This window comes from Elephas maximus, chromosome 5 (assembly GCF_024166365.1).
Source record: "Elephas maximus indicus isolate mEleMax1 chromosome 5, mEleMax1 primary haplotype, whole genome shotgun sequence".
NCBI lineage: Eukaryota > Metazoa > Chordata > Mammalia > Proboscidea > Elephantidae > Elephas > Elephas maximus.
This window is the reverse complement of record NC_064823.1, coordinates 145,862,375-145,878,413: the sequence shown is the minus strand read 5'-3', so window position 1 is coordinate 145,878,413 and position 16,039 is coordinate 145,862,375.

The following is a 16,039-nucleotide window of genomic DNA, read 5'->3' as shown; positions in this document are numbered from 1 at the left end:
TAAAGGAGGTTTAAACAAAAGCAAGCATCAAATTAAAAAAAAAAAAGAAGACTGTATTTCTCTTACCCCTACTTACTTTTCTTAGTCCATGATGTAGACAGAACAATATTTAGCATGGGTGGTGGGTCAGTGGCAGAATTCTCACTTTCCATGCAGGAGACCCAAGTTTGATTCCTGGCCAGTGTACCTCATGCATAGTCACAAGTGGAGGCTTATATGTTGCTGTATGCTGGATGGGTTTCATTAGAGCTCTCAGATGAAGACAAAGAAGAAAGGCCTGGTGATCTACTTGCAAAGATCAGCCAATGAAAATCCTATGTATCACAATGGTCTGATCTATAACCAATCATGGGGATGGCACAGGACTAGGTAGCACTGGGCAGTGATTCATTCCATTGTGCATGGGATCACCATGAATAAGGGGCTGACTCAGTGGCAGCTATCATAATTACCTCATAAAAATTAAAAAAAAGGTACTGTGTATATGTTAGCATAAACCAAAACCCAGTGCTGTCGAGTCGATTCCGACTCATAGCAACCCTACAGGACAGAGTAGAGCTGCCCCATAGAGTTTCCAAGGATTCAAACTGCTGACCCTTTGGTTAGCAGCTGTAGCACTTAACCACTACGCCACCAGGGTTTCCAATGTCAGCATAAGGAAAGAAAAAATATAAATGTACACAGCCTCTAACTACTTCCAATAATTACAGATAAAGAAAAGGTAAAAACCCCAAAGGTAGATGGCTAAAAATTCACTACCATTAAAATTGAGGACTGATGATCAACTTGTTTCTGAAATTCTGGAGGGATTTCCAATAAGTGCTAGAGCAATAGAGATGGATTAAAAAACAAAATTGCAAACCAGAGCTACCACGCTACCAAAATACATTGAGCCTGTTTACTTGAAAGTAGGTAGAAATATACTGCCTGTCCTTTGTTCAGACTCAATTTATATATAACAGGGAGTATAGATTAGCCAGCACTCTCCGAGAGCCCTCAAAAGGAAGTAAGAGAAGACTGGTGTTGTATTGGGAGAGCTATAAATCCCATGGATAAATCTCTGGAGCTGAGGTTGAAATACAAAGATCCCAGGTAACAATAGTGTTTTAATCACCTCCTCTTCACCCTGTTGTTGAAGGAGGGATTCCTAGCTTCAGGTTGAGGGATGGTTGAATATACAGCATCCCACACTGGACAGATGAGATCAAACCAGTTTATTAGTCACTGAGACTCAGCCCAGGGGAGGAAGACACATCATGGTAAGCAGAGCCTCATGGGGTAGCACTCAGAAATGGAGTGAACAATCAGGGGCTGTAGGAGGTAGGCTTCATGGTATCAAGATGGTGGGGTGTCCCCTGGATCAGCTGAGAGGATGTGGTCGATTTGTTTGGTAAGTCCACGGAACTAAAGACCACTACTCAGGGGTAAGCAGAAACTGTGCCTGGGTCACATAATAAGGAGGGTTTTTTTGGCTGGGAGACCTTATCCATGGGAGCACAGTGGGCAGGGGAGCTTGGAGTTAGGCTATTTGAGATTCTCCTGGGTTTCCCCAGATATCAAGACACACATAATATTGGACCTTAATTTTAGGCCTTACACCACAAAGTCACTGGTGAATTCAATCTTTTATTTCCTGTCTCTGATTGCATGAGTGCCAGTGAGTCTCACACTGGGTTTAGAAGTGGATTTCTCAGTGTCCGATGGGCAGAATTCAGCTACAAGCTCTTTATTGCACACCTTTATAAGGTCCACTTTTAAGAAATAAACAAACTCAATAAATATGGCCTGCCCCAAACAAAAACAAAACACAGACACACACACACACACACAACACAAAACAAACAAAAACACTGTAGAATAAGAAAAAGAAAATAACATCCCGAAGGCAATCCTCAAAGAAGACATTGCAAAATGTTTCAGTCAATGGCAGCATCACTGAGATAAATTTATACTTCCAGGACCTAATGTAATGGAGGTAGTACTCACTTGAATGGAGAGTTTCCAAAATATCTGTTTAAAAACAATCTCAGCATATTACCATTTATATAATTTTTGGAAGACTTTTGCAATGTCTCTTCTTTTGGTGGAAGAAAGGGGGAGCCCCGTCTCTTCTTATCCCTCCTGGGTGGTCCTGTTGTTCATTCATAGGAACAAGGAGGCTATAATGGTTTTCTTCTTTCAAAGATCCCAAGTACATGTTACTGCTCTGCCTTTATTGTCTGTTGCCATTATCAGCACTGCTATGCCTCTACTAGTTTGTATAAGAGCCCGATAGGGGAGTTTCATTATCCTTTTTCTAAGTGTTGCCTTCCTTGCTTTTTTCCTTGTTCCCTTTATTTCTGCAGGCATCTTCATTTTCATTTTGCTAGGATGTTTCTTTGAGAAGGGAGAAAGTAGTATACTCCTTTAAAAGTACATCTCATTCAAAACAGAGAGAAAAGAGAGATTAATAAATTGAAAGATATGAATCAAGAAAGTTACAAGTCGAAAAAAAAAAAAAAAGAAAGTTACAAGTCCAAAAACTACAAGTGAGACAAGGAAAAAAAGACAGACATGACAGTAGATAGTATAAAACAATCTAGGGTGGAACACTGAAAACCTCTATTCAGAAATGCCACAAATTGGATATTCCCTTTAGTCTGTCAATCTCCTATTCTCAATTCTTATATAACATCTCTTTTTCCCAATGCTCTGTCTGAAGTATTTCCTCTCATGAAAAGAAGGGAGTTTTTCAAACTCAAGGGCCTAATTAGGAACAAGGTTTTCCATCCTTTCACAATTGCATTGTAAGCTCAGCTTCTCTTTACAGCACCATTTATAATAGAGGCATTTATCATCAAGAGTGTCACAGTAGGACACTGCCGTCATTGGTATCATCAAAATGGAAAAGTAGAGAGAAAATAGACATAAGTTCAAGTACCATGATGTCCATTCTTTGTGGCTTTTTTTTCTAATGCAATAACAAGCAGGCACATACCGTATTGGAACCATGTCGAGTGGATTGTGAAACATCACAACACTACCATTAAGTTGCCACAATCACATGGAACAAGCCTCCAATTTAGTAGGCGAAAAAGGATACACAATTCCAAATTTCGCACCTCTCTTACAGGCTATTTTTGCTTGGCTTTCAAGCAGGAGCAGAACTGGAAATGGAGACACTTCTTTTCCATTAGAGAGGGCTGGGTGAAAGGGAGACATTTTTCATGGGAGGGACATCTAGAAAATTAGTTTTAATTACATACAACAATGCTTCTCAAAATTTAGCACTTATAAGCATTATAAAAAAAAAAAAAATTTTTTTTTTTTTTAAGCATTACCCAGGGAGTCAAGTTTCTCATCTTGCCACGAGAAGGCCTGCGATGGTGCCAGATAGTTTGCATTTCTCATAACCTTCCTGATGATGTAAATGCTGCCAACAGGCACATAGACTGCACTTTGAGTGGCAAGGACATAGGCACAATGTTTCTGTGGGGAAGAATGAGAATAGGAAATCCTTGAAATTTCGGAGTCATCCTTGACTTTTCCTCACTCATACCCTGCCCTCCTGAGCTTTTTCACCCTCTGCCACAACTGCCAATCCCTGGGTTTTACAGATTCTGTCCTCAGAATAGTTCCTTAGTTACCTGTTCATCCTACTTTAGTTCAAACCCTTTTTATTTCTTGTCTGAATCTTCCATGGTTTCTCATGTCATCCCAGCCTCCAGTCTTGTCTCATTTTAATCTTGCCTGCATGCAATTCTCTTCTTAAATCAAATCTGACCAAACTGTTCCTCTGATTAAAATCCAACAACGCCTCCAATTCTCTGCAGAGTGAAGTCCAGGCTTCTTAACACGGCATATTAGACCTTCCTGATCTCTCCCTCATCCATCTTCTCTCCAGCAATTCCCCAACCTGCCCCCTGGAGAAATGTCTTATTTATTTGACAGCCATATAGAGCTACTTGTAGACTCCTGCAGAGAAGGATGTAGTCTCTCCATCTGCAATATTCTTACTTTTCAACTGGCAGAATTTCTATTCATTCAAAATCCAACTCAGACATACCTCCTTGGAAAAATTTTTCCATGATTTTTCAGGTAGCTAAATGGTTTAAAACACTCCCTTTTCTGTGGCCACTTGTCAATTTGTAGTAATTTTTTTGCTTATTTTCTTCCCTTCTAAAATATTGAGACTTCCTTGAAAGCAAGATTCAAAATACAACTAATGCCATGTCTAGTATGTATTAAGTGCTGAATAATGCCTGCTCAGTTAAATTAAATTTTAAGAATGATTAAATAACATTTGAAGATTTCCATTTTTCAGATATGGAGAAAAGGGAGAAAAGATAAGGGAATTGTGTCAAAGGCTGTGAAATAGGGCTACAGAGTGATGTCTGCTAAAATGAGGCAGTTCAGTAAAATGGGATTTCTGTCTTATTAGGAAGCTTAAATGGATCACTATGAAGACAAGAAAATACTCAGAAACCAATTAATGTGTCTGTGTATCTTTTTGTTTCAAGTTTCAAGTGCATTGTTTAAATACTCAGTACAAATATCACCAATTGTATATAAAAAAAAGAATTGCTAATACTTGAGCTTATTTCATTCCATCTGTGCTGTACTGGATAAGACTATTGGCTATCCTTTACCTCATTAAACTTTAAGCCTATAGCAAGCCTAGAGATTTTTTTTTTTTATTATTTGTCTATTGCTGGAGAGGGATGTGGCAGTCTGCTTCTGTAGAGATTTACAGCCTTGGAAACTCTGCGGGGTCCATATGAAAAAAAGACCCAGTGAGCCAGAATCAACTCAATGGCAGTGGGTTTATTTTCCTATTCGCCAAGTAGAAAAAGTGCCAGCACAACAAAGCGCTTTCCCCCTTCTTCCTCTCCCATTTTGTTTGTGTATACCAACCAGAGGCAAAAGAACCTGGGTTACCACAAATGCGCAGTAAATTCTTGGGTGTCTCTAAGGACAAGGACAACTCTTAAAGATTTCAACTTTAATAGAGAATGTTGTTATTAGGAGCTGTCAAGTTGGTTCCTACTCATAGCAACCCCATGTACAACAGAACAAAACATTGCCCAGTCATGCACCATCCTCACAATTGTTGTTATACTTGAGCCCATTGTTGCAGCAACTGTGTCAATTCATCTTGTTGGCCATTTACTTTACCAAGCATGTTGTCCTTCTCCAGAGACTGATCCCTCCTGATAACAAGTCCAAAGTAGGTGAGATGAAGTCTCTCTGCCCTTACCTCTAAGGAGCATTCTGATTGTACTTCTTCCAAGTCAGACTTGTTGGTTCTTTTGGTAGTCCATGGTATATTCAATATTCTTTGCCAACACCACAGTTCAAAGACATCAATTCTTCTTCGATCGTCTTTATTCATCATCCAACTTTCATATGCATATGAAGCGATTGAAAACACCATGGCTTGGTTCAGGCGCACCTTAGTCTTCAAGATGGCATCTTTGCTTTTCAACACTTTAAAGAGGTCTTTTGCAGCAGATTCGCCCAATGCAATGCATCTTTTGATTTCTTGACTGCTGCTTCTGTTGGTGTTGATTACGGATCCAAGTAAAATGAAATCCTTGACAACTTCAATCTTTTCTCCCTGTATCATGATGTTCGTTATCGGTCCAGCTGTGAGGATTTTTGTTTTCTTTATGTTGAGGCGTAATCCATACTGAAGGCTGTGGTCTTTGATCTTCGTTACGAAGTGCTTCAAGCCCTCCTCACTTTCAGCAAGCAAGGTTGTGTCATCTGCATATATCAGACTGTTAATTAGTCTTCCTCCAATCCTGATGTTGTGTTCTTCTTTGTGTTGTCCAGGTTTCAGATTATTTGTTCAGCGTAAAGATTGAATAGGTATGGTGAAAGGATACAACGCTGACACACACCTTTCCTGACTAAAATCATAAAGTATCCTCTTGTTCTGTTCGAACAACTGCCTCTTGATCCATGTACAGGTTCTTCATGAGCACAATTAAGTGTTCTGGAATTCCCATTCTTCACAATATTATCAATAATTTATTATGATCCACACAACTGAATGCCTTTGCATGGTCAGTAAAACATAGGTAAACATCTTTTTGGCATTCTTTGCTTTCAACCTGATCCATCTGGCCTCAGCTACAATACCTCCCTCATTGCAGGTCCTCTTCTGAATCCGGCTTGGATTTCTGGCAGTTCCCTGTCTACATACTGCTGCAGCTGCTTTTGAATGAACTTCAGCAAAAATTTACTTGATATTAATGATTGTGCTTGATAGTTCTCTCATTCATTTGGATCACTTTTATTGGGAATAGGCGTAAATAGGAATCTCTTCCAGTCAGTTGGCCGGGTAGCTGTCTTCCAAATTTCTTGGCAAAGACTAGTGAGCACTTCCAGTGCTGCATCTGTTTGTTGAAATATCTCAATTACTATTCCGTCAGTTTCTGGAACCCTGCTTTTTGCAATGCCATCAGTGCAGCTCGAGCTTCTTCCATCAGTACTGTTGGTTGCTGATCATATGCTACCTTCTGAAATGGTTGAATGTCAACCAGTTCTTTTTGATATAATGATTCTGTGCATTCCTTCCATCTTCTTTTAATGCTTCCTGCCTCATTTAGTATTTTCCCCATCGAATCCTTCAATATTGCAACTCAAGCCTTGAATTTTTTCTTCAGTTCTTTCAGCTTGAGAAATATCGAGTATGTTTTTCCTTTGGTTTTCTACCTCCAGGTCTCCGCACATGTTGTTATAATACTTTACTTTGTCTTCTCAAACTGCCCTTTGAAATCTTCCATTCAGCTCTTTTACTTCATCATTTTTTCGTTTTATTTTAGCTACTTGATGTGCAAGACCAAGTTTTAGAGTCTCTTTTGACATCCATTTTGGTCTTTTCTTTCTTCTCTGTCTTATTAATGACCTCTTGCTTTCTTCATGTATGATGTCATTCCACAATTTGTCTGGTCTTCAGTCATTAGTTTTCAACGTGTCATATCTATTCTTAAGATGGTCTCTAAATTCAGGAGGGATATGCTCAAAGTAGTACTTTGGCTCTTGTGGACTTGTTCTAATTTTCTTCAGTTTCAACTTGAACTTGTATATGACCAATTTATGATCTCTTCCACAGCCAGCTCCTGGCCTTTTTCAGACTAATGATATTGAGCTTTTCCATCATCTCTTTTCACAGATGTAGTTGATTTGATTCCTGTGTATTCCATCTGGCAAGGTCCACAGGTATAGTTTCGGTTTAGGTTGGTCAAAAAATATATTTGCAATGAAGAAGTCATTGGTCTTGCAAAATTCTAATATGCGATCTCAGGCATGTTTTCTATCACCAAAGCCATATTTTCCAACTACTGATCCTTCTTCTTTGGAAACCCTGGTGACGTAGTGGTTAAGTGCTACGGTTGCTAACCAAAGGGTTGGCAGTTCGAATCCACCAGGTGCTCCTTGGAAACTCAGTGGGGCAGTTCTACTCTGTCCTATAAGGTTGCTATGAGTCGGAATCGACTCGACAGCACTGGGTTTGGTTGGTTTGCTTTTGGATCCTGTTTCTTTGTCTCCAACTTTTGCGTTCCAATCACCAGTAATTATCAATGCATCCTGATTGCATGCTCGATCAATTTCAGACTGCAGAAGTTGGTAAAAATCCTCAATTTCTTCATTTTAGTTTCAGTGGTTGGTGCATAAATTTGAATTACAGTTGTGTTAAGTGATCTTCCTTGTAGTCGTATAGATATTATCCTATCACTGACAGCATTGTACTTCAGGATAGATCTTGAAATGTTCCCTTTGATGATGAACACAACAGCCTTCCTCTTCAGTGTCTCATTCCCGTCATAGTAGACCGTATGATTGTCTGATTCAAAATGGCCAATACCAGCCCATTTCAGCTCACTAATGCCTAGGAAATTGATGTTTATGAGTTCCATTTCATTTTTGAGAATTTCCAATTTTCCTAGATTCATAGTACATTCTATGTTCTGATTATTAATGGATGTTTGCAGCTATGTATTATTCTTGAGAATCCCTAGGGACACAGGTGGTTAAAGGCTTGGCTGCTAACTGGAAGGCTGGTAGTTCAAACCTACCCAATGGCTCCATGAGAGAAAGGCCTAGTGATCTGCTTCCAGAAAGATTGCTGTTATTGAGTGCCACTGAGTGAATTAAGAGAGAATACAAGTTATAAAACCATATAATCCTGGCCCCAAACACTGTTTGAATGGGCCAGGAAAAATTCACTGGGGTGGATAGTATAGACTTCTGCTGGTAAAAGTAGAGAAGCAGTGGATTCAGACAGAGTCCCAAGCAGGTGCTTCTTTGCCCCAAAAACCGAAAAACCAAACCCAGTGCCATCGAGTCGATTCTGACTCATAGAGACCCTGTAGGACAGAGTAGAACTGCCCCACAGAGTTTCCAAGGAGCACCTGGTGGATTTGAACTGCTGACCCTTTGGTTAGCAGCCATAGCACTTAACCACTACACCACCAGGGTTTCCTTCTCTGCCCCAGATTTGATAAATGCTGGTTCCTGAACCATGTGACCAGGAGTTTTTGGTCTACATATGGATCCAAGGCAATCAAAGGGAGTATCCTAGCACACGTGCCATGTTGTTTGTTTTTCTTAGTTCTAATGCTTATAGAGGGGCAGCGGTGGTTCAAGAGTAGAATTCTTGCTTTCCAAACAGATGAACCTACTTGAATTCTGGTCAATATGCCTCATGCACAACTGCCATCTGTCTGTCGGTAGAGGCTTGTGTGTTGCTGAGATCCTGAACAGGTTTCAGTGGAGCTTCCAGACTTAGGCAAGGAGGACAAACTAATGATCTACTTCTGAAAATCAGCCAGTGAAAACCCTATGGATTACAACAGAACGTTGACCCATCCCTTGTGCATGGGGGTTACCACAAGTGGGGGGGGGGCAACTCAGTGGAGGCTAAGAACAACAGCAGTGCTCATAAAAGGGTGGCCCACTCAATTTCCTCTGCCACCTTGAATCTACTGAAGCACTTTGGTGTCAACATGGGCTTGTTCTTTAACAGAGACAGAATGGGAAAGGGATGGTTGAGCTGCTCTGGTTTCTGCTTTTATATGAGCTTAGTTGTATGCCTTCTCTGGTGCCATTATGCGTTGTGTTTGGGCAAACCATCCCATTTCTTGCTGTTCATTTGGGCCTGGATCCTCTTTCTAAACCTCTGTTTTCCAATGTTTATAGTCACATAACTGAGGAACAAGTTCACACCTCCTGGGGCATTTCTGACCCAGACAAGTTTTTAAAGTGGCCTCGTCCTTCTCACTGGCGAACAAGACAATGATTGTCTGGGAGCTCTGGAAGCATGTGGAGCTCAAGGTTACTGAGAACTCAAGAAAACGGAGCACAACTCTTTCAATTCTATTGTCTGTTGTCGTAGGCATTATAGCTTCCATATAGAGACAATATGGCCTGTGACCCATTTATGCAATAGTACTTATTCTTTCCCCCTCCACATTCCCACCTCTGTGGTTAAATCTCCTCTACATCATCCTTGGGGAGTGTTCACGCAGCCTAAGTGTAAAAACCTGCAGTGAGAGGAATTCCCAACTTCTAGAGAAAATACTTCCCTGCCTAGGGGCACTCTGAATTTTAACTCTTAGAACAAATACAATCTACTGTCAAACTAAAAATTGTGTATTATTTAAAAACATCATCAGTTTCTTCCCAAATCCTTACTTGACATTATTTCTCTTCTGTTTAAATTCATGGTTACACTCCTTTAAGTATTTACCAATTTTACACATTACTAAATTTTACATAAATTAACACATAAAATTTATATAAAATCTTACATAATTTATGTGTTAATTTAATTTTAAAGATCAGATATTTTATTGTGTTTTAGATGTTAAAAATATAAAATTTCATATGGTTTTTAAAATATCATCTCAGCAGAACAAGGTTTTAAATTCTCAGCATATATATGTGTGTATGTGTATATATGCAAATATAGGTATAAATTATCGTGCTCTGAATGGACAGAGATGTGTTTTAAGTACCATAGAGCAAGATTATCACTCTTCATATTTTAGATTTTTGTACTTCTATTAATGCGATTTAAGACTGTCTTAAGCCACAAGTTGGAATTTTCATCACATCATCATATATTAGTTTAACCAAGAAAAGAACACCCCAAGGTATTTTATTTCTTTAGAGAATTATATAACTTATTCTTGTGCTGTGTGTTTTTGATCCTAGTATAGGACCTTGAGCAATCCGTGTTCATCCCTCTAGTATCATTTTGAATCTGGCTACACGTCATTACTTAAAAATATTGAATAGAACAGACTGCCTTATGGTAAATATTTCAAGGTCAATTATTAGATTTTCACAAATCAAATATACAATACGGTAAGTCCCAGGGTCACGAACTTCTGACTTATGTACAACTTGTTCTTACCCTTTAATGTTGTATAAATTTGCCCTCATTTTGAAACAATTGAAGCAACCCCCACTCACAAATTCTTCATCACAATCACCTTGTCTTGCTACCCATGCAGCTTTTAAATCATCGAAAAGCCTTCAAGCCTTTCCTTGCACTAAAGCAAAGCTAAATAAAAACTGTGCATACCTATTCCGACTTACCTATAAATTTGACTTAAAGATTTAAAGACATAGGAACAGATCTCATTTGTAACTGAGGACTGCTTGAATGTACAAAAGATTGTATCTTCTGGGGATATAATGTTGGTCCAGCATTTAAAAATTGATCAGTGTAAATTACTGTCATGGATTGAATTCTGTCCCCCCCCACCACCCCAAATGTATGTATTAACTTGGTAAGGCCATGATTCTCAGTATTCTGTGGTTGTCCTTCATTTTGTGATTGTAATTTTATGTTAAAAGGATTAGGGTAGGATTGTAACACCACCTTTATCCAGGTCACATCCCTGATCCAAAGTAAAGGAAGTTTCCCTGGGGTGTGGCCTGCACCACATTTTATCTCTCAAGAGATAAAAAGGAAATGGGAGCAAGCAGAGAGTTGGGGACCTCATACCACCAAGAAAGAAGCAGTGGGAGCAGAGCATGTACTTTGGACCTGGAGTTCCTGTGCCTGAGAAGCTCCTCTACCAGGAGAAGACTGAGGACAAAAACCTTCCTCCAGAGCTGACAGAAAGAAAAAAGCCTTCCCCTGGAGCTGACGCCCTGAATTCAGACTTGTAGCCTACTGGACTGTGAGAGAATAAACTTCTGTTTGTTAAAACTATCCACTTGGGGTATTTTTGTTATAGCAGCACTGTATGACTAAGACAATTATCATACCAAAATTTAAAGATCAAATACAGGACCATCTTAAATGATAATGCCTTTCACAAAATTCAGCATCCATTGACCATAAAAACTCTCAAGAAACTAAGAACAGATCTTCAACTTGATAAAGGATAATTATAAAAATTGATAGCTAACATCTTAATACATCTGAATGCTTGTCACTAAGAATGGGAACAAGGCAAGTATATTAACTCTTACCCATAGAGAACACTTACTCTGGGATCTATTCAGTGCACTGAAGCAAGAAAAAGAAATAAAATGCATACCAATAGGAATGGGAGAAATAAGATTATCTCTATTATCAGAGAACATGATTATCTATACAGAACATATCAAAGAAGCTACAAAAAAGCTACTGGAATCAATGAATGAGTTTAGCAATGTTACAGGATACAATGTCAATATAAAAAAGCAATCATATTTCTAACATTTTAGCAATTAACAATTATGAAATATAAAAAATCAATTATAATAGCACCAAAAACATGAAATATATAGGTATAAATATAACAAAATATGTGCATAGTCTGTACACTGAAAACTGTAAAATACTGATGAAAGAAAAGCTTAAATAAATGGATATATACTATGTGTACATGGATTGGAATGCTTAATATTGTTAAGGTATTAATTATCCCCAAATTTATCTTCAGATTCAACTCAATCGAAATTAAAATTCCAGCAGATAAATTTTGTAAAAATAAACAACCCGATTGTAGAGTTTATATGGAAAGGCAAACAATGAAAAATAGCCAAAAATAATTTGGAAAAAAAAATTGTAGGACTCACAGTACACTACAAAATTTCACAACTTGCTATATAACTATATGTAACATATATACAACAATAATCAGAACAGTGTAGTACTGGAAAAAATATAGGTGTGTTGATCAAAGGAACAGAATGTAAATAGACCCACAGTTATATGACTAATGGAGTTTTGACAAAGGAGTAAAGGCAATTCAATTTCAGACTGATCATTTCTTCATCAAATTATGCCCAAAACAATTGGACATCCATATGCAAAAAATGAACCCTGATCTTTGAACTCAAAGTGAGTTTTATACCTACAAATAAAACCTAAAAATATAAAATTTACATAAGATAATGCAAGAGAAAAATTTTTGCGACTTTGAGATTAGCAAAGATAGATTAGACTACAAAAGCTAAATCTATAAAAGAAGAAAAGAAAGATAAATTGGACTTTATCAAAATTAATAATATCCGAAACTCTAGTCTTTAAATGACACTTTTAAGAAAATGAAAACACATGCCAAACACTGAAAGAAAATGCTTTACACCACATATCTGATAAGGTACCCTGGTGGGGCAGTGGTTAAAGCACATGGCTTCTAACTGAAAGATCGGTGGTTCAAATCCACCAGCTCCATCATGGTAGAAAGATGTGGTAGTCTGCTTCATTAAAGATTTACAGACTTGGAAACCCTATGGGGCAGTCTACTGTCTTGTAGGGTCACTATGAGTTGGAATCGACTTGACAGAAATGGGTTTGGGCACCCAAAATATAAAAAGAGCACTCAAAACCCAATGATAAGAAAACAAACAACCTGAGAAATAACTGGCAAAATATTTACACCGATACTTTTCTTAAGAAGATATACAGATGACAAAGAAGCACATGCAAAAATACTGAACATTATTAGAAACTCAGATTAAAACCATGAAGCGATACTACTCTTAGCATGGTAAAAATTTTAAAGACGGACAACGCAGAGTATTCGTGAAGATGTGGTGTAACTGTAACTAGCATAATTTGTTAATGTAAATAATATAGTAACTTTAGAAAAGAGTTTGGCAGTTTGTTATATAGTTAAATACTCTCCTACCAGTGGTTACAGTCCTGGAATTTGTCCAAAGTAAATGAAACTTTTTAAATGTAAAATAATGTGCAAATATTTATAGCAACTTTATCCAAAATTTTCAAAACCTGGAAATTACCAAAATGTCTATTAATGGTTAAATAGATAAATAAAAAAAATAGTTAATTCATACTATGGAATACTACTCAACAGTAGAAAGGAACAAGCTACTCAAAAGGACATGGCTTAAACTCACATGCATTAGGCTAAGAAGCCAGTCCCCAAAGATTACATACTGTATGATTCTACGTGTACAACATCCTGAAAAATGCCAAACTCTCTTGTTGTTGTTGTTAGGTGCCATCTAGTTGGTTCCAACTCTTAGCAACACTATGTACAACAGAATGAAACACTGCCTGGTCCTGCATCATCTCCATGATCATTGATGTGGCCACTGTGTCAATACATCTTGTTGAGGGTCTTCCTCTTTTTAGCTCTTTGTTATGCTTGACCCCACTGTTGCAGCCACAGTGTCTATCCATCTTGTTGAGGGTCTTTCTCTTTTTTACTGATCCTCTACTTTACCAAGCATGATGTCCTTCTCCAGGGACTGATCACTCCTGATAACATGTCCAAAGTAGGTGAGATGAAGAAGTCTCACCATCCTTGCTTCTAAGGAGCATCTGGTTGTACTTCTTCTGACACATACTTGTTCATTCTTTTGGCGGTCCGTGGTATAATCAATATTCTTTGCCAACACCGTAATTCAAAGTCATCAGTTCTTCTTCAGTGTTCCTTATTCGTTGTCCAACTTTCACATGCATATGAGGTAACTGAAAACAACATGGCTTGGGCCAGGTGCACCTTATTCCTTAAAGTGATATCTTTGCTTTTTAACACTTTAAAGAGGTCTTTTGCAGCAGATTTGCCCAATGCAATGCACATTTTGATTTCTTGACTGCTTCCATGGGTGTTGATTGTGGATCCAAGTAAAATGAAAATTAATTATTATTAATTAATTATTAGTGCAGTTAATAATTTTTACTGGCCCATCAGGATTCATCATACTTATTCAATCTCTTAGGGAGCACCCCATCGACTATCTCTAAATTTCTCCTTAATCTCTAGCTCCTTAACATTTTTTATGTGGGAGACCACCACCTGTCTGTCAGTTTGTTGTATGTGGTGGCTTAAGTGTCATTCTGATGCTGGAAGCTATGTTACTGGCATTCAAATACCAGCAATATTACCATGATGGACAGGTTTTAGTGGAGCTTCCAGACTAAGACAGACTAGGAAGACATTTTCAGATTGGCCCAATGTACTTCCAAAATCAGCCAGTGAAAACCCTATGGGTCACAACAGGATACTGTCTGACTCGCTTGCTTTAGACACACCATCAAGAGAAATCAATCACTAGAGCAGGTTATCATTTTTGGTAAATTAAATGGCCAAGAAGGGTGAGGGAAACCCTTGGTGAGATGAATTGGCACAATAGCCACAATGATGGACTCAAACATGCCAGCATTTGTAAGGATGATGCAGGACTGATAAAGATTTTGTTTTATTTTACATAAGGTTGCCATGGGTAGGAGACAACTGGATGGCAGCTATCTATCTTTGTGGGAGAATGGTTGAGATCTGTGCACTAGTTTTCTTTTATTTCTTTTTAAACTCTGGTTTGTCTTAAACTTGAATCTGGAATCTAGCAAAATTCTTTGGGCCTTGCCTAAAGTGATCCTAAAATGATTTATTTAGATCAATTATGACTTGAGACTGAGAGGACTTTTGTCCCCATTTGCATGGCACTTCTATCTAAAAAGAAAAGGATGCTGAGGAAAAGAGTTCAGAGTGCTGACCCATGCCTGGAGTTCTGGTGTTTGTTGTGTCCCTGAAAGAAGAAATTCAGTTGAACATTAATTAAAATAACAACACGATGAATTGGCACAGCTTCCTTGTGCAACATAATGATAAATAAAGGAAAGACATAGTGCCTTAGAGAGAAATTTAATCTAAGTGCAAATCTTTTATTCATAAGTTTCAAATTAAAGCTGTTTGACTTTTGAAATCTCCATTCAAACATTAATACATGTTTTATATCAAAGGGGGAAAATGCCATCTTTCTTTTGTAAACTAAAACATATGTAATTTTACATGTTCCCAAATGAAAAACAAGAAGAAAAGCACAAGAACAACATATCAATAAGAAAAAATCTAAATGAGTTTACCATAAAAGGATTTTTTTAATTGAATTTAAGTTATAATGAAAGTTTTGTCCACAACTGTATCCTATGTTCATGAATCGTACTATTATCTCAGATTCAAACCTGGAACTTTGTCAAACATAAAGAGTATTCTTGAATATAGAATTCAACTTATAGTGAGAAATTTAGTCGAAAAATTTATTATCACAACTTCTGAACAGGTGACTGTAAAGACATTTGGGCTAAAGCAAGGTTGACATTGGGAGAAGATAAAAGTCCAATCGCTCTTAGTGTGAACAATAGATACTCACAGAGCTGACAGGAGGATGGTCAGAAGGGACCTAGCAAAGGCCATCACTTCCAGCTGTACGTTCACAGATTTTCTCATAATTAAAATTATTACACATGCCCCCCCAAAAACCAAACCCATAGCCATTGAGTCAATTCTGAGTCATAACAACCCTATAGGACAGAGTAGAACTTCCCCATAGGGTTCTCAAGGAGTGGCTGGTGGATTTAAACTGCCAGCCTTTTTGGTTACCAGTCATAGCTCTTAACCACTATACCCCTGGGGCTCTGGATGTTAAACACTACTGAGAAGTAAATCGGAAATTAGACTTTTGGGTTTATGATAGTACTTAGAAAGTTTAGTTTTATTCTTTGAAGGCCAAAGTGTCTGTGGATCCTAGGTAAGACCATGGTCAAAATCTATACAAAGAATCCTATGAGATCTTCTCA